The sequence below is a fragment of the Callithrix jacchus genome, chromosome X (genome assembly GCF_049354715.1).
Source record: "Callithrix jacchus isolate 240 chromosome X, calJac240_pri, whole genome shotgun sequence".
Taxonomy (NCBI): Eukaryota; Metazoa; Chordata; class Mammalia; order Primates; family Cebidae; genus Callithrix; species Callithrix jacchus.
Window position 1 is genome coordinate 3,958,948 of NC_133524.1, and position 18,250 is coordinate 3,977,197.

The 18,250-nt window shown below is 49.5% G+C and overlaps 1 protein-coding gene across 9 annotated transcripts in view; it reads left to right on the forward strand.

Annotated features, from left to right (window-relative positions):
* Positions 1-8,490: 8,490 nt before the first annotated feature.
* LOC144581030 (uncharacterized) overlaps positions 8,491-18,250 on the forward strand; it is an 85,277-nt gene continuing 75,517 nt past the window's right edge. For all 9 annotated transcript variants that reach the window (XR_013531548.1, XR_013531550.1, XR_013531551.1 and 6 more), the window contains exon 1: positions 8,491-16,520. The gene's annotated coding sequence lies outside the window, so the exon portion shown is untranslated. The remainder of the gene's footprint in view (positions 16,521-18,250) is intronic.

An 18,250-nucleotide genomic window follows, 5' to 3' on the forward strand; every position in this document is an offset into this window, starting at 1 on the left:
GTGTGCAGGTGTCTTTATGTTAGAAGAATGTATTTTTCCTCGGGTATATAAGTAGAGGTGGGATTGCTGGGTTGAATGGTAGTTCTGAGTTCCTGGAGAACGCTCCCAACTGCTTTTCATGGCAGGTGAATTAATTTACAATCCCATCAGGGGTGTATTTCTGTGTTTAGCATCCATGCTTTGAGTGTGCCAGGTGCTGGATTTGACATTCTACCCTGGGAGTGCAGGCATCTGATTCTTCCACTTGCAGGGTGTTCGGAGCTGGAGTTTTACACTTGGCAGTGATGACTGAGGATCCCCAGATGAATCCTGGAGTTTGATCTCAGAATGTGGCAGAGGCTACACCCCCAAGACCCAGCAGGAAGAACATGCCTCCTGCATCCCACGGCTGAGGAGAAAGTGGCTTTTACAGATAGTTACAGGCACCGATAGTTCCACTTCCCTGAAAAGCTGTGTTATTTTTTCCCTGCCGTTCTGAAGTATAGTTGCTGCAGGATTTGCATAGAGTGAAATGTAAGCTTATATTAAGTTGGTGCAAATGTAATTGCTGTTTTTGCCATTAAAAGTAATGGCCAGACTGTGTGCAGTGGCTCATGTCTGTAATCCTAGCACTTTGGGAGGCCGAGGCGGGTGGATAACTTGAGGTCAGGAGTTCAGGACCAGCCTGGCCAACATGGTAAGACCTCATCTCTACTAAAAATACAAAAATTAGCCGTGCATGGTAGCACATACCTGTGGTCCCAGCTACTTGTGAGGCCAAGGCATGAGAATCACTTGAGCCCAGGAGGCAGAAGCTGAAGTGAGAGATTACACCACTGTACTCTAGGCTGGACAACAGAGCACGACATTTTACACACACACACACACACACACCACGTTTTCGAGGGCAGACGTGAGGATGCTAGAAGCATTTTCTTTTCTTTTGGTTTTGTTTTTTGAGACAGAGTCTCACTCTACCGCCCATGCTGGAGTGCAGTGACACAATCTCAGCTCACTGCCACCTCCGCCTCCCAAAGTAGAATGGGAGAAATCAATTATTTTCTAGAATCAGGTTCCAGCGATTCTCCTGCCTCAGCCTCCCAAGTAGCTGGGATTACAGGCACCCACCACCATGCCTGGCTAATTTTTTTTTTGTATTTTTTTTTTTTTTTTTTTGAGACGGAGTTTCGCTCTTGTTACCCAGGCTGGAGTGCAATGGCACAATCTCGGCTCACTGCAACCTCCGCCTCCTGGGTTCAGGCAATTCTCCCGCCTCAGCCTCCCGAGTAGCCAGGATTACAGGCACGCGCCACCACGCCCAGCTAATTTTTTGTATTTTTCATAGAGATGGGGTTTCACCATGTTGACCGGGATGGTCTCGATTTCTTGACCTCGTGATCCACCCGCCTCGGCCTCCCAAAGTGCTGGGATTACAGGCATGAGCCACCGCACCTGGCCTAGAACCATTTTCCACAACAAAGACTCACCACATTCATGCTTCCATGGGACATGGCAAGTCCACTTTGAGATGGGGCCTTTCCTGTGACAGTTCTTCACCATGCACCCATCTTACTCAGTGGTGTCCCCAGAACAAGTGAAACTTTAGATTTCTCAGAGTGAGAGAGTTGACTATAGCCTACATATCTGAAAACAAACATTTCATTAAGGGTGCCCTTTAAGCCAGAAACAAACTCAGCCACCAACCACCAAGCCCACAAATGAAAGACAAAACTAAACAAAAATTCACACAAATAAGGAAAAAACTCTCCCTGAGACAAGCCACAGAACTTTATTTTGGGAAAACATTTTTTGTTGGTCAAGCTATCAGCTGTTATGAAATACTCTTAGAGATTTTTATCCTGAGCTAGTGTTTTGGAGGGAGGTGCTGTTTACATGCTATGTTAAAAATAACATGCAGAAATTCATGAGACATTAATGATGATGGTCATACAATAATGAGAATAACGACATTAGCATACATCATGTGGGTGAAAAAAATGGTGATGGGTGGTGACGACAATGCCATGAAAACTGCTTTTGCTCCGTGGAACGCCCTGTGAAATGGGGACCTGGTGTGCCATTTGCAGTGTATTTGCCTAAAGCGCCATCTGGCGGCTATGTAGAGGAAGAATGCTGCTTTTCTGGCCTTCGTTTTTATAATTCTTCAATTTCTCTTTATGCTCCTAAAAATTCTACATAATCCTATTTCAAACATTGCAATTATTCCTTTTTTCTCTTAGAAAACAATAAGGGTTTTCATTAAGAAGTAAGTCATAAGACCACAAGAGAACAAATACAACTCTCAACAGGCCTCCCTCCTCCTTCCTTCTTTCTGCAGGCTGGGGGTGGAGGGTTCAAATGGAATTTTGCTTGAGAAATTAGCCTGCTCACTTCAGAAAACTGAATATTTTATTCAAAAAAGGTGAATTTTGCAGAATCAATTTGTCACACCTTTGCATCATTCACACTACCTTCCCTGCCCCATTATTTAGAGAACTCTAAGAAACATAATCTGTATGTGGACATAAAGTTGGGAACAGTAGATACTGGGGAATAGTAGGGGGTGGAAAGATGGGAGGGGCCAGGGCTGAAAAACACCTGTTGGGCGCTACCCATGAAAGAAACCTGCCCCTGTAACGCCCGAATCTTAAAGGTAAAATTATATATAAAAAAGGAATATGATCCATAGAATATACCAGACAAAAGATGTCTGTTATGGTGGCTAATACACTTGGTGCTTAGAAAGGCAGTGGCGGCCACACACGGTGGCTCATGCTTGGAATACCAGTGCTTTGGGAGGCTGAGGCGGGAGAATCATGTGAAGCCAGGAGATCGAGACCTCACCGCTACAAAAAGAAAATTCGCTGGGTGTGGTTGTGCACTTATGGTCCCAGCTGTAGGGTCCAGCCCTGCTGGGTCTAGAGGGTACTCTCTACAGGTGCCAAGATGAGAGACTGACACAATACTCCGAGATGGAGAGAAAAAAGTGTTTGGGCCCAGGGGACCACTACCACCAGCACACAGAGATCGGCAGTGGCCCCGGGTGCCTGGACACTCTGACTTTTATTAGGTATAAAACAGCGGCAGGGTAAGTAGGGTGAATCTTCAAACAGATCACATGTCTAAGGAACAAGGGGCGCAGGACTTTCAAGTAGCCAAACCAGGGGCAGGGAGATGCATCAGCACTTTATGTTGTGTGGGTTACCCCCATGTGGGCACTGAGGAAGGAGAGCTAAGCAGATCCCTGGCACAGTTAGTGCCTGAAAAATATCCTAGGTTACAGCTAGGACTACTCAATCATTTTCTTTAGATAATCCTTCATATATAATCATGTATTATAGTCAGAGCAACTGGTGCCTGAGGAATAGCTTACTACTCAGTTATTTCCATATATATATATATATATATATATATATATATATATATACACACACACAATTATATCTTAGTTCACAGTTGGAGGAATGCCCAGAGCAGACCTGGTGCAGAGCATGAATTAAGGGATAAACAGCTGTACTTATATAAGTATATCTTGCTTAGAGTCAGAGGAATATCCAGAGCAGACATGGTGCAGAGAATGATTTAAGGGAAAAACAGTTTTACCAGGACAAGAACCTGGCCCAGGCAGCAGCGTTCAGTATCGTAAAGATACCCGCTGTATGGCAGGCTTGGGGCGAGAGCCTCTCCTCCTGAAAAGGAGATGCAGGACCTTGCATCCAGTTCCTGTGGAAAGCTGGCCTCAGACCAGCAATCCTGTGGGTAACCCCCCATATAGGCATCAAGTAAGGAGAGCTAAGCAGAACCCTGGCACAGTTAGTGCCTCAAGAATATCTCAGTTTATAGTGCTACTACTCAGTTATTTCCTTTTATATAATCTTCTATATATAATCATATATTAGTTCACAGAATGAGTACCTAAAGAATATCTTACACTCAGTTATTTCCCGGTATATATATATATATATGTATATATCTTATCTATGTCTTAGTCGGAGGAATGCCTAGGGCGGACACAGTACAGAGCATGAATTAAGGAATAATCAGCTTATAATCAGAGGAATGTCTGGAGCAGACACAGTGCAGAGCATGATTTAAGGGGAAAATAGTCACACCAGGATAAGAATCCATGGCCCAGGGGGCAGCGTTCAGTATCGTAAAGATACCCGCTGTATGGCAGGCTTGGGGCGAGAGCCTCTCCTCCTGATAAAGGAGTTGTAGACCTTGCTCCAGTTCTTGTGGAAGGCCGCCCTCAGACCGGCAATCCCTCAAGCATCCGAGGGCTCAAAACCCCTCAGGATAATCGCACCTTGGTGACTGTGAACTTTATCATCAGCTCTTGTTACTGTGCTGCTCAAAAAGCATCTTCCTACAGAACTCACTGGAAGCTGCCAGCAGGTGGCAGTAGACCCTGACAGCTCTGTCACTGCTGTGGGACTTAGTATTCTCCTATAAATCTTAGAAGTAGCATGCCCATAGACAGAGGTACTGCACACTGCACCCTCTTCACTGAGCATGGCCCACCTCTATGCCTCGGTGACCTAATGGGGGTGGACCCTCTACTGCACACGGCCCACCTCCTGACCTAGGTGACCTAATGGGGGTGGACCCCTTGTTTTATTGCTCAGGACCCTATCACTATCCTTAAAGATGACCTCATTCACTACCCTGCTCCCTAACCTATAAGCAATACAGACGCTTCTGGACATTCGGGGCCTCGCCTGTCTCTGCTTATAGGTGGCGTGGCCCCCCTGAGCCAAGCTGCGTTTTCCTTGTACTTCTGTGTCCTCTTTATTTCTCGGATCCTGCACCTCAGCACAGCATAAGGGACACCCCACGACCCTGTGGGGCCTCAGCCCTACTAATCCAGTGAGCCTCTGAGGGCTTAAAACCCCTCCGGTATAATTGCACCTTGGTGACTGTATAACTTGTCAACTCTCTAGCTACTGGGCTGCTCAGAGCATCTTCCTATCGAAATCACTGGGAGTTGCCAGCAGGTGGCTGCAGACCCTGTGAGTTCTGTCGCTGCTGTGCTGACTCAAGAGCATGCTCCTATAGAATTCCTTAGAAGTAGCCTGCCCCCAGAGATAATGCACACTGCATCTTCACTGCGCACTGCCCACCTCCTAGCCTGGGTGACCTAATGGGGGTGGATCCCTTGTTTATTGTGCACGTGATTGTCTTGATCCTATCACTGTCCTTAAGATGACCTCACTCACTACCCTTCCCTCTGTCTGGTACCCAATAAATAGACGCTCCTGGACGTTCAGGGCCTCGCCTGTCTCCGCTCATAGGTGGTGTGGCCCCCTGAGCCCAGCTGCTCTTTTCCAGTCCTTCTGTGTCCTGTCTCTTTACCTCTTAGATCCTGTGCCTCAGCACAGCAATAGGGGACACCCCACGACCCTGTAGGGCTGTGGCTCTCCAATGTTTTGCTTGCCAAGTAAGAACAAAGGCTTCAAAAATTATGCTACTTCTTACTATCTTCAAAAGAGGAAGCAGGTGCAGCGGGAGGGAGGGAAAGCAGATACAGATTGTAACCAACATAACACACACCACATAGACAGTTAAGCCCCCAGGAAGCTGCTGCTTGGGCTGACTGGTCTGTCCTTCCACAAGAGCGTGGGGGAGTGGACTGTTCTCCAGCTCACCCAAGGACAGGGTGTGTTCCCTTCCAGGTCTGCTGAGTAGCGGGTGCTTCCCCAGCACTGGCAATGCCACAGATTTTAGATGACCTCCGGCAACCCTGATGCGGGTGTGGCAGAGGGCTTGGTTTCGGCATTCAACAGTTTATCTCTGCTGATCGCCACCAGTCGATGTTAGACAGGTATTAATGCTCTTGCCTTGTGGCCACATTCCATAGTGTCCCCTATCAGTCCCTGACCACAGCAACCCCAAAGTTCCTAGACAATTATGCATAAAGTACAAGAAGGCTTTAATCAAGGCTTAACACTCAATAAGACTAATATCTAATCACTCGTGATATTTATTCCTAGATTTTTCTTTCTACATTCTATTTAACAGGAACTGGCTGAAGCTTCAGTCTCCTGCCTTGGCACTTATGAGACTTTCCACCCACACCCAGCTACTCGGGAGGCTGAAGTATAAGGATCACTCGAGCCAAGGAGGTCGAGGCTGCAGTGAGCTATGATAGCACCATTGCATTGGAGAACAGAGCAAGATCCTGTCCCTTAAAAACTTAAAAAAAAAAAAAAGTTGGTGGGGATGTGAATTCTAGAACTTTCTCTCCTCAAATATTTAGAACAGGGTGACATACACAACCTTCTTGAAAGAGTTTAGCAAGAGGACAGAGGCTCAGCATTTGAAGGAAGCTGAGACAGATTAACTGATAAGCCAAGTCACCAATCAAGAATGAGTTGTTCCCCAGTACAGTGGCTCACGCCTGTAATCCCAGCACTTTGGGAAGCCAAGGTGGGAGGATCACCGAAGCCCAGGAGTTTAAGACCAGCCTGAGCAACATAGCAAGACTTCATTTCTACAAATAAATAAATAGCTAGGGATGGTGGCACAAACCTGTGGTCCTGCCTACTCAGGAGGCTGAGGCGGGAGGGTCACTTGAGGCTGGGAAATGCAGTGGGTGATCACAGCCCAGTGCAGCCTCAACTTCCCAGGCTCAAGCAAACCTTCCTGTGTCCTCACATGGTCATCCCTCTGTGCGTGTCTGTGTCCTATCATTTTTTCTGAGACCTAATATATGTATGTATTTTTTCTAGACATGGAGTCTCCCTATGTCGCCCAGGCTGGTCTCAAATCGTGGCCTCAAGCGAACCTCCCGTCTCAGTCTCTCAAGTAGTTGGGACTACTAGCAAGCACCACCATTTCCGGGCAATTTTAAAACGTTATGGCTGGGAGTGGTGGCTCACGCCTGTAATACCAGCCCTTTGGGAGGGCGAGGCAGGCAATCTCTTGAGCTCAGGAGTTCAATACCAGCCTGGCCAACATGGTGAAACCCCGTCTCTACTAAATATACACAAATTAACCAGGTGTGGTGGCGGGCGCCTGCGATCTCAGCTACTGGGGAGGCTGAGGCAGGAGACTCGCTTGCACCCGGGAAGGGGAGGTTGCAGTGAGCCTAGACTGCGCCACTGCACTCCTGCCTGGGCGACAGAGGGAGACTCCGTTTCAAAAAACAAAAAAACCCCACAACAACAACAAAAAACTTTTTGTAGAGACAGTCTAGCTATATCGCCCAGGCTGGTCTTGAACTCTGGGCCTCAATACATTCTCTCGCCTGGGTCTCCCAAAGTGCTGGGTTTACAGCACTCAGCCACAGCTTGACCTTTGCTGGTAGAACTACTCAGAAAATACAGCTGAATCAGAAATTAGTTTGTGCCAAGTGAACCCTACCCAATCTATCATCGCACCAGTTCTCATCTACCTTTTTCGCATGTCGGTGAACTAACTAGCAAGGCAGGCGCTGCAGCTCGTGGGGCCAGGCCTCCCTCACGCGGCTCAAGCTCTCAAAGCGCGAGGCCCAGGGGTTCTTGCGCCGCGGCCGCCACCCGCCCGAAGGCCGTTCCCGCCGATGGCGGAGCGAGCATTACCACGCAGGAGAGGAGCTGAGCGCCCAGAGCCCGCCCCGAGGCCACAGTCCCCTCCCCTCGCTGCCGCCCCAGTGCTCTCCGAGCCCCGTGACGCTCCAGGGCAGCGCGACCGGAAGCCGGGCCTTCCGGGGGCGGGGCGGACATGGCCCGAGATGCTCGGGGTCAGGCAAGAGACCACAAGTATGCGGTGGCCACACGCCTCACCGGCCCGCGAAACGGACGTTTTGGCCCGTAGAGCTTCGATACCAGATTTTGTTTGCGTATGCCTGTCACTTCCGGCACTTAGAAAAACCAATCATCAGGCCCGAGAATGCAAGACCCACGCACTTTGGGAGGCAGCCAATCCAGTTGCTCGTTTCTTATAGTATCGCGGGCGCCCTTACGCAAGACTCTGCCCAATCGTTACCTGGAACGTCCTCCTAGTCCCGCCTCAGGGCCATCACAGTTGTTGTCAATCCCGCCTCACCCCTTTACCCCATTGGCGTACTTCTTCCTGACGCCGTGACGTAGCCGCACCTACGGCCGGCCGGGGCAGGCCAATGACGGTAGCGGATACCCCGGGCCAATAGGCGGGAGCGTGTCATGCGGCCAGCGTCCGCCGCTAGGTCCTAGGGTCCGCCTCTGGGTACTGTGCAACGAATCAAGGTTTCCAGCCGGGAAGTCGCTGCCGCCAAGCCCGCCGGCCGACGTCGCCTCAGTAGCGCCGGCATCGGTGCCGCGGCCCGGCTCAGGGGCGAGCCCGCCCGCCTCCCGCCGCGGCCCCGCCTCCCGCCGCGGCCCCGCCTCCCGCCGCGGCCCCGCCTCCCGCCGCGGCCCCGCCTCCCGCCGCGGCCCCGCCTCCCGCCGCGGCCCCGCCTCCCGCCGCGGCCCCGCCTCCCGCCGCGGCCCCGCCTCCCGCCGCGGCCCCGCCTCCCGCCGCGGCCCCGCCTCCCGCCGCGGCCCCGCCTCCACTGCTTTCTTGCTTGTGCTGGGCGCCCAGGTAACGCATCCTTGCAACCCTAGGAACCTGGTGAGAGGCTCCGCTGGCTCGAGGACCGTGGTCGGGGCGGGCGCAGGGCATTTTGCGCGGTTTTGCGGTCTGCAGGCCCTCCCCGTCGGCGTCCGCTGCGGCCCCACCGGGGTGGGCGGGGGGGTCTCGGGGACCCAGGGCGGTCTTGAGGGACTAATAATGGGTCTCGGGGCGGGCCTGGAGGCCTGAGGCCACCGGGGACCCCCCTGGGCGGGTGCTGGGTGCTGCGGAGCGCGGGCGCCGACCTCTGACCCGCGAGAGTGGCGCTTTCGCGGTGCTGGTCGTAGTTATTGTGTGTTCCTATTATGGCTGATTTGGGGTGAAAGCAGGTGGGTCTCGGGCTCTGAGCCGGAAGGGGCGGGCGAAGTGGGAGAAATCTGTCCATTCCACGCCTAGGACCCTGCCTCTGGGCAAACGGAGGCCCGTGTCCCTGCGGTCGCTGCCTGGGAGGGCGCACGAGATCCCCAGGCGAGGTGACCAGCAGGTTTTGTGACGTCGGGCCGCCCAGGCCCGGGGATGATGTGTGTGCTGCGGGTGGAAGGCGGTCTCCCGAGAGGAGCCGTCGGCGTTCCAGGGAAGGCACCCGGCCGGTCTAGAAGGCTCGCCGGGGCTGTCGGGGGGAAGCTCCACCTCTCCGAACGTCTCCCGGGGAGACCCAGGGCGCAGGGGCACCCCCACGCGGGGACCCTGAGCCGCAGCGGCGGGGCAGGGAACCTCCCCAGGAGGCCGGCACCCGGGGCCCTTAGTCCTGCCACAGCGTCAATGCCTGGAGCCACCGGGAGCTGTAAGAAGGAAGGATCCGCCCCTCGAGCCTCCAGGGGGAGCACAGCCCACATCTGGATCTGATTCCTGCTGGCCCGTGCTGGAAAAGAAGCTGTTACTTTAAGCCACTCAAATTGTGGTTATTTGCTACAGCATCCGTAGGAATTTAAAACCTAAGAGGTATGAGTTTTATGTTGCTGTCAAAAGGCTTCTAGGATGGGTAGGTATTTCACCTCGATAGCTATAGCTTTTTCTTTTCTTCATTGGCATCAAAACTCAGTGGATGCTCTCCGTCGTGCTATCTCAGTTGATTTTATTTACTCTTTAATGCTCTGTTCTAGAACAGTGACCCTATATTTTTCCTTTTTTTTTTTTGACCATATCTAAACAATGAACTCTTTTTATATTGCTTAATTAAATATCAGTGTCTTTCTGGTCAACGTGAGACCAAAAACCTTTTCACCTTGGGTCTGAGAAGCAGCAGAATTCCCCCCCTCCTCTTTTTAGAGATGGGGTCTCTCTCTGTTGTCCAGGCTAGAGTGCAGTGGCATACGCCTAGCTCACTGCAGCCTCAAACTCTTGGGCTTGACTGATCTTCTGGCGTCAGCCTGCTTAAGCCGAGACCACAGGTGTGTGCCACTACACTCTATTTTTTTTTTAACGTATTTGTAGAAATGAGTCTCACTCTGTTGCCCAGGCTGGCCTCAGACTTCTGGCCTCAAGTGATCCTCCTCTTTGGCCTCCCAAAGCACTTGGATTACAGGTGTGAGCCACCACGCTTCAGCATGGTGGGCTATGCAGTAGGAGAGTGGAGGTGGTGGCAGTGTCTCCATGTGGACTCTCACAAAAAGTGTGAGTGGACACTGGATGCCCACTTATTTAGGGGCATCTAAATTCCTGTGCTAAATTAGGAAATAGAGGCAGCTCTTGAGGGATGGTGTGACAGAGAGATGCTTGGACCAGCCAGCTCACAACCCTTATGAATAATTGATACCATTGTTTTTGATGCCATGTCCTCTTAAACAGTTGTTGATTGAAATGACATATCATTCCAGGTGAGCTTTTCCAGATAAACTGTCCTGGAACTTCAGACTTTGTCTGGTGAATTGATGTGGAATTTCAGAATGGGCTGGAATGTCCAAGATGGGCATGTCCAATACTTAGCTCCGTGTGGGGAAACTGGTGGTGGCCAGGGCTGGTCGCAAGCTGAGTTGTAGGGGTGACAGTTCATCTGAGAAACAAAAAAACATGCAAGTCCTGGTTCATGAGGAGTGATTTCATGAATAGTGACCATGGAAGTCAGTGTTTAAAAAACAAATCAATCAATTCAGGGCATAGGCGTGCGGGTTTGTTCGCAGATATGTTGCCTGGTGGTGGGGACTGGCGTGCTATTCCCCAAACAGTGACCACAGGACCAGCCAGGTCATTTTTCAACCTCATCCCCTCCCACCTTCCCCCTTTTTAAGGTGTCCAGTATCTGTTATTCCACTCTATAGGTCCATGTACACCCATTTTTAGCTCCCACTTGTGAGAACATGTGGTATTTGATTTTCTGTTTCTGAGTTACTTCACTTAGGATAATGGCCTCCAGCTCCATTTATGTGGCTGCAAAATATAGAATTTCATTCTTTGTTATAGATGGTATGCCTTGGTGTGTGTATACCACGTTTTCTTCATCCAGTGAACACTTAGTTTCATTCTGTGATTGTGCTACTGTGAACTGTGCTGCAATCCAAATCTAAGTTAGGTGTCTTTTCTGGTTCTTTCTTTCCTTTGGGTAGATAACCATTACTGGAGTTGCTGGGTCAAAGGTAGATCTCTTTTTAGTTCTTGAAGAAATCTACGTACTGTTTACCAAAGAGGTTGTACAATTTACATTCTCACCAACAGTGTATAAGTGTTCCCTTCTCTGCATTCTCACCAACATCTGTTTTTGGAAGTCAACGCTTTTCTACAAGACAAAATGTAGATTGATGATAGAAGGAAAATAGGTGGGTAGATGTTAGATAGATGAGATAGATGATAGATCAATGGTAGGTGGATGGAATCGATGATGGTGGAGTAAGTGGGGAGTATTAAAATGCATCCACTTGGAAATATGAGAGGAAGAAAACGACTGCTTTAACCCTGGGGCAATGCAAATAGCATTAATGAAAAAGCAAGGAATGGGAAAATACAGCTTTTTATTTAGAGCCATCCTTCCAGCAAAATAGAAAGCAGCACAAGCAAAATAGTAACCATTTCATAGGCATTCGTGTAGGCCGTGGGAACTATTACAAAAAGGTGGATTGCACGTTTCAAGACTTTTTCTTTTTTTTCTTTGAGGCAGAGTCTTGCTCTCTTGCCCAGGCTGGAGTGCAGTGGCGCAATCTCGGCTCACTGCAACCTCTGCTTTATGGTTTCAAGTGATTCTCCTGCCGAAGCCTCCCAAGTAGCTGGGATTATAGATGCCTGCCATCATGCCTGGCTAATTTTTTTTATTTTTAGTAGAGATGGGGTTTCACCATGTTGTACAGGCCAGTCTCAAACTCTTGACCTCTAGTGATCATCTGCCTCAGCCTCCCAAAGTGTAGGGATTACAAGCGTAATCGAGCCACCATGCCTGGCCTCAATACATTTGTGATATACACAGAGCTTTGCCACATTTTGGAGGGTTGCCTACTATTGCAGTTTCTGGATTCTTATTTTTTTGTGTGTCTCTCCCTTTTAGTTTGAGGTAATGAAACTCAATAGATTTTCTTATTGAAATAAAAATCTCAGGCTTTCCCTGTTGCCTACAATGAAGCAGGCATGACGTAGGACAAGCTCACTGGCTGGATTCAGACCCTTGAAGGAGGCTGGGCGTGATGGCTCATGCCTGTAATACGAGAACTTTGGGAGGCTGAGGCGGGTAGATCACTTGAGGTGAGGAGTTTGAGACCAGACTGGCCAACATGGTGAAACCCCATCTCTACCAAAAAAACACCACCACCACCACCACCACCACCACCACCACCAAAACAAAACAAAAAACAAAAATTGACTGGTGGTGTGCTCCTGCAGTCCCAGAACCCAACAGGTGGAGGTTGCAGTGAGCTGAAATCAAACACCCATACTCCAGCCTGGGTGACAGAGTGAGACCCTGTCTCAAAACAAAACAAAAACAGACCCTTGAAGGGTGAGCATTTTGCTTCATTTCATTTGGGAGTTGGCTGTTCTGTCTCTTCCTATCATCTCAAAGGACACAGGATGGCCTGAGCTCAAGGGTACCCTGGGCTGCCCAGTTAGCATTCTGTGGGTGGTGAGAAAAATGCAAATTGTCTCTGTGGGGCAGCAGACCCTGGAGCCTAAAGACTTCTCTCTGTAGGACCTCAATAGGGCTTCTTTGTTTTATCAAACTGTATATTTGCAAGGCGGGAGGATTGCTTCAGCCCAGGAGTTCTAGACCAGCCTGGGCAACCTAGTGAGATTATGTCTCTACAAAAAATACAAAAATCTGCCTGGCATGGTGCTACACACTTGTAGTCCTGGCTATTGGGGAGGCTGAGGTGGTATGATCACTTGAGCCCAGGAGTTTGAGGTTACTGTGAGCTGTGGTTGCACTAGATTGCTGCATGGGGATGGAGAGGATATAAAGGGTGAACAGACCTGCTGCTGCTCTGCACACGTCTCTCTTTCCATTTCCCAGCTGGTGTTTGAAGGCTGTGCAAGGTGTTGGGCTGCAGGATGGTGGAGCCCTGGATGACTGTGAATCCATGGCCGGCTGGCCGTTTGCGTTGGCTCAGCCTTACTGCAGATACTGTGATATAGCTGGCCTAGAGTTAGAACCTGTACAATGCCATTTTATAAAGAGACAAAACTGTTTCCATTCTCCTCACAATGACTGCTAACCTTGGCCTCTGTAAAACTGCTAAGTTTACTTTGCAAAATGCAAATTGAGGTAAAGCGGCATACCTCCTCTTATCTGTAACTGCCAGAATTGCTGGCCTTTGTTTACCAGAGTAAGTACCCCCAGATACTTCCATCCTGGCGCCAAGTAAATAAAAATCTATGGATCCCACCCCTACCCAGAGGATGTGTAAACGAATGCTAATCTCAGCATCTGTGAACCCCTTAAATGACAATCAGAATGTCAAATAGTCCCCTGGCCCTCGAAATGTCCAGAACCCCCTCACCCTCATCTCCGCCCAGAAGGTGATTTGAATCCCCTGGCCCTCGGAATGTCTGAAGCCCCTCACCCCATCCTCTCCCCTCACTCCCAAGGTGGTTTTTACGGGTATAAAAGGTCTTGTCACCCTCTTTTACGGGGCCACGGGTTGGAGAGACGTGAGTCCTCCGTGGTCGCCGGCAATAAACCCTGCAATTTGGCATACTTTTGTCTTGGTGTTGACTTTCTGTGCTCGGTCCGATACAACAATACTAATCTTTGTTTCCCTCCCAGCTATGCGTTGGTTTTCTGCACACCCACTTGGAATTCACGTTGGCTCTCAGTCTTCTGTCACATGAGAAAGAACCAACCAATGCATTATTTGAAAAGAGTATATCTGCATGTGGCTTCTTGTCTGCCAAGTGTTGCACATTAGGCATTTATATTGAGAGTTTCAAATAAATCCCTGAATGAATTCTGCAGGCAGAGACATTGGTGTTAGCACCGTTTGATCAGCACTTGAGTGCATGTCATAAGAGCATTTTAATGTGCTTACAGCAGCGGGATGAGGCCATATCAGGGATGCACTTGGTTGTTATTAGGGTTAAAAACACCAAGATGGCTGGGTGCGGTGGCTCACGCCTGTAATCCCAGCAGTTTGGGAGACCGAGGCAGGTGGATCACTTGAGTCTGGGAGTTTGAGACCAGCTTGGCCAACATGGTGAAACTCCATCTCTACAAAAAATATGAAGATTAGCCAGGCATGGTGGTAAGTGCCTGTAGTCCCAGCTACTTGGGAGGCTGAGGTGGGAGTATCTCTGGAGCCTGGGAAGTCCAGGCTGCAGTGAGCCAGGATTGTGCCACCGCACTCCAGCCTGGGTGACAGAGTGAGACCTTATCTCCAAAAAAAAAAAAGCAGACATTTCCAAACAGCTAAAATGTCTTCAAAGGGGGTTACTGATGTATTAGTCTGTTCTCAATGCTGCTAATAAAGACATACTTGATACTAGGTAATTATTTATAAAGGAAAGAAGTTTAATGGACCCACAGTTCCATAGGCCTCACAATCATGGCAGAAGGCAAAGGAGGAGCAAAGTCACATCTTACATGGTGGTGGGCAAGAGAGGTGTGCAGGGGAGCTGCCCTTTGTAAAACCATCTGATCTCTTGAGACTTATTCACTATCGTGAGAACAGCATGGGAAAGACCCACCCCCGTGATTCAGTTAGCGCCCGCTAATTGATTAGGCTCCCTTCCACCACATGTGAGGATTATTACAATTTAAGGTGAGATCTGGGTAGAGACACAGAGCCAAACCATATCAATTGATAATTAGCAGATTGAAGGGAAAAGGGGCATCTACTAAGACAGCCTTCATGTTTCCCTTAGCTTGAGTGTCAGTTTTCCTCCTGACCTCCTTGTCGGTTTTTAATTTTTTTTGATACATAATAGATGCACATGTTGGGGGTACATGTGATTATTAAATACACTCATAAAGATTACATCAGTGTGATCAGGATACTCATCACCCTAAATATTTGCCTTTTCACTAAGCTAGAAACATCTAAATTCTTCTAGCTATTTTTGTTAAAACACGTGCTCTGAATGAAGAGACCCCAAACAGGCTTTGTGTGAGCAACACGGCTGTTTATTCACCTGGGTGTGGGCAGGCTGGGTCCAAAGACAGTCAGTGGAGGAGGGCGGTGGGATAGGAGTTGGTTTTATAGGTTTGGGATAAGCAGTGGAAAGTTACAGAAGTTACAGTTTAGGGCGGTTTTTTGCAAGCTGGGAGGGGGTCATAGGGTCTGGAGTCACGAGGTTGACCAAGGTCGGTTACAGAGTCCAATGGCCTTGTCAATTGAGGCCGGAATAAGAAACAATAGAAGAATGTTTCAAGTTAGTTCAGTGCTGCAGGGGGGTTGATGGTTTTATTCTGCTTTTCGTGGCCTTCTAGTTACTTCAGCTTTTCTAATTCCAGAAGGCCCTCCAGGTGCATGTGCAGGCCACGATGTCATCAGTCAGCCTAAAAGACCTTACGTTCCTATCTTTTTATGTTAGTAATATGAAGGGAAAAAAATGAGTGGAGGGCAGTGGAGTATTAGGAGGGCCGGCACAGAGGGGTGATGGGGTGCTGTTTCTTAGGGTTTCTTCAAGCAAAATTGGGGGCAGTGTAGAAACCTAAAAAGGAAAGAATTTAGACTGCTGGGAGATCTCGGGGCAAGGGGTGATATTGTGGGGCTGCTGGAGCATTTGTCATATTGACTAACTGGTTATCACTTGTATGCAATTTTGTAGGAACTGAGAGATTAATCAGAAAACACAGTGTCCAAATAAGAGAAGGAGAAAACAGGTATCAGAGGACTAAGGGTTGGAAGAAGCCATGACTCCCAGTTAGGGAGTGTCCACCAGTCCGGCCAGGTCCAGAATAACCATTTGCCTGATTAGCGAGCTTTTGGGCTCTGTCTTTTAATTTACTGATGGCGTCATATATGAGGCTGGACTGGTTTACATAAAAACAACACTCTTCATTTAGGAATAGGCAAAGACATCCTTTTTCAGCGGTCAGTAAACAAGACCTCTGGTTTTGGAGGACAACTGCAGCTAGGGAATTTACGTGAGCTTGAAGAAGAACAGTGAGTTAAATCTGCAGTGCTAGCAGAAATCATCAGAGAGGCTACAGAAGGAGACGACTGAAGTGGTAAGGCCTGCTCTGCCTGTGCCGAGTGCAGTAGTAATTCCTAACCACAAGTAAGGGGATCCGTGGAATGACCCACTTGTGTCATGTCAGGACCGCAGGGGAACAAGGAGGCCTTTGTCTCCATTAGCAAACTGAATCTTGGGAGTAAGGAAAACCAGGGTACAAGTGCCTGTCCGGTGGGTGGGAAGGCAGATGTAAGAACCACAGAGGGAAAAAGTCCTGGGCTTAGACGGAACTGGAAGTGTCAAATGAAAAGCTGAGGACGTGTTCTGAGGGGGCTGGGGCTTTGGACCCAAATGCCAAGGGAACCAGCAAGGGCTCCAGCTGTCATCAGGGCGGCGGCGGCTGCTGCTGCATGTGGCATAAGGGCCAGCCCGGGACTGTGAGGGTAAGTTGTTTGGATAAGAAGGCCACAGGCTGTGGGCCTGGCTCTTGTGGAAGAATTCAGATGGCATAGCTTTTCACTTCTGTTGTGTGTAAGGAGAAGGGTTGGGAGGAGTTGGGAAGTGCCGTGTGGGAGCTGTTTCTAGGGCCTTTTTCAGAGAATGAAAACAAGAATGAGGGAAGGATTTAGTATGGGGTCAGCTAAGTCGCCTTTCGAAAGCTTATAGAGTGGCTCTGCCAGTAAAGCAAAGCCTGGTATCCAGAGGCAGAAGTACCCTCCCTGCCTAGGAAGGAGAAGCTGTTTAGTGGATGGGATTGCGGTTTGGGAGATTAACTGGACAGTCAGTAGGGAGAGCGTGTGTGTTCTGTTGGAGGATTATGCCAAGATAGAAGATGGATGGGGAAGAAATTTGGGCTTTGGAAGGGGATACGTGAGATAACTTTGAGTAGAGATGCTGAAGAAGCAGGAGGGTGAATTGGAAGGCCATGTTGTAATAGATGGGTGATAAGAGACTTTAGGCCTTTAAAGCCTGTTGTGGGATGGGGTACGGGGGCTGGGTGGGGAAAGCGTGGTTAGATTTTAAGGGGATGATGAGCGGTGAGTGACTTGTAGCAAGGGATGGGGAGGTGGTATCCCACACCCTAGGGTTAAGGTAGGGGACATCAGAGGAGCTATGGGTTCAGGGAGGAGGGCGGCAGTGAGGTGTGGCTGTAGCCCAGAATAAAGAGGCAGACAGTTTTGTTAGGATATCTCAGCCTAACACGGGAACTGGACACGTGGGGCTGATTAGGAAAGAATGTGGAGAGGAGTGCTGGCCTGACTGACACCAGACATGGGGAGTTGTGAGAGGCCTGGAGGCTGTGCCGTCAATCCCACCACAGTTATGGAGGCCAAGGAGACAGGTCCTTGGAAAGAAGGCAGCATGGGGTGGGTGGCCCCAGTGTTGATTAAGAAGGGGATGGACTTACCCTTCACCATAAGAATTACCCAAAGCTTGGCATTTGTGATGGTCCGGGGGCTTCCGAGGTGTTCGGGCAGTGTCAGTCTTCAGCCGCCAAGCTGAGGAGATCTGGGAAGGATTTGGTTAGGAGCTTTGGGTTGGAGCTCCAGGAGCTCTGGGAGCAGTGACATGAGTCGGGCAGTCCGACTTCCAGTGGGAGCCCACACAGATGGGGCAGGGCTTAGGAGGAATCCCAGGCTGTGGGCATTCCTTGGCCCAGTGGTCAGGTTTCGGACACTTGAAGCAAGGTCCGGGAGGGGTGGCTGGACGCCACAGTCTGGGCGCTTTGAAGGCTTTTGGCCAGTGGTGTGGCTGGGGTTTGTCTTGTGGCAGAGGCGAGCATGTGTAGTTCAGAGATGTGCTGCTGTGGGGCAGATTTTTCCCTATCATTGAACACCTTGAAGGTGTGGTTGATTAATTCCTGCTATGGGTTTTGTAATTTCTATAGCTTTTTGTAATGTCAGGGGCTGACTGGGTGGTAAAATGCATATTAAGCATTCTTCAGGGGTGAGAGTAGAAGGATGACATTTAAGTCACTCCAGGTGAGATTACAGGACTGGGTTAAGTATTGGAGGGTCTGATGAAAAGGAGCCTAACCGTTGGCCGATTTGGGAACGGTTAGATAAAGAGAAGGGAACGTGCACCCTAACTATGCCTTCAGCTCCAGCCTCCTTTCAAAGGGGGAACTTTTGGGCAGGGGTGGAGGAGGTAGCCGCGGGAATAAACTGTAAGC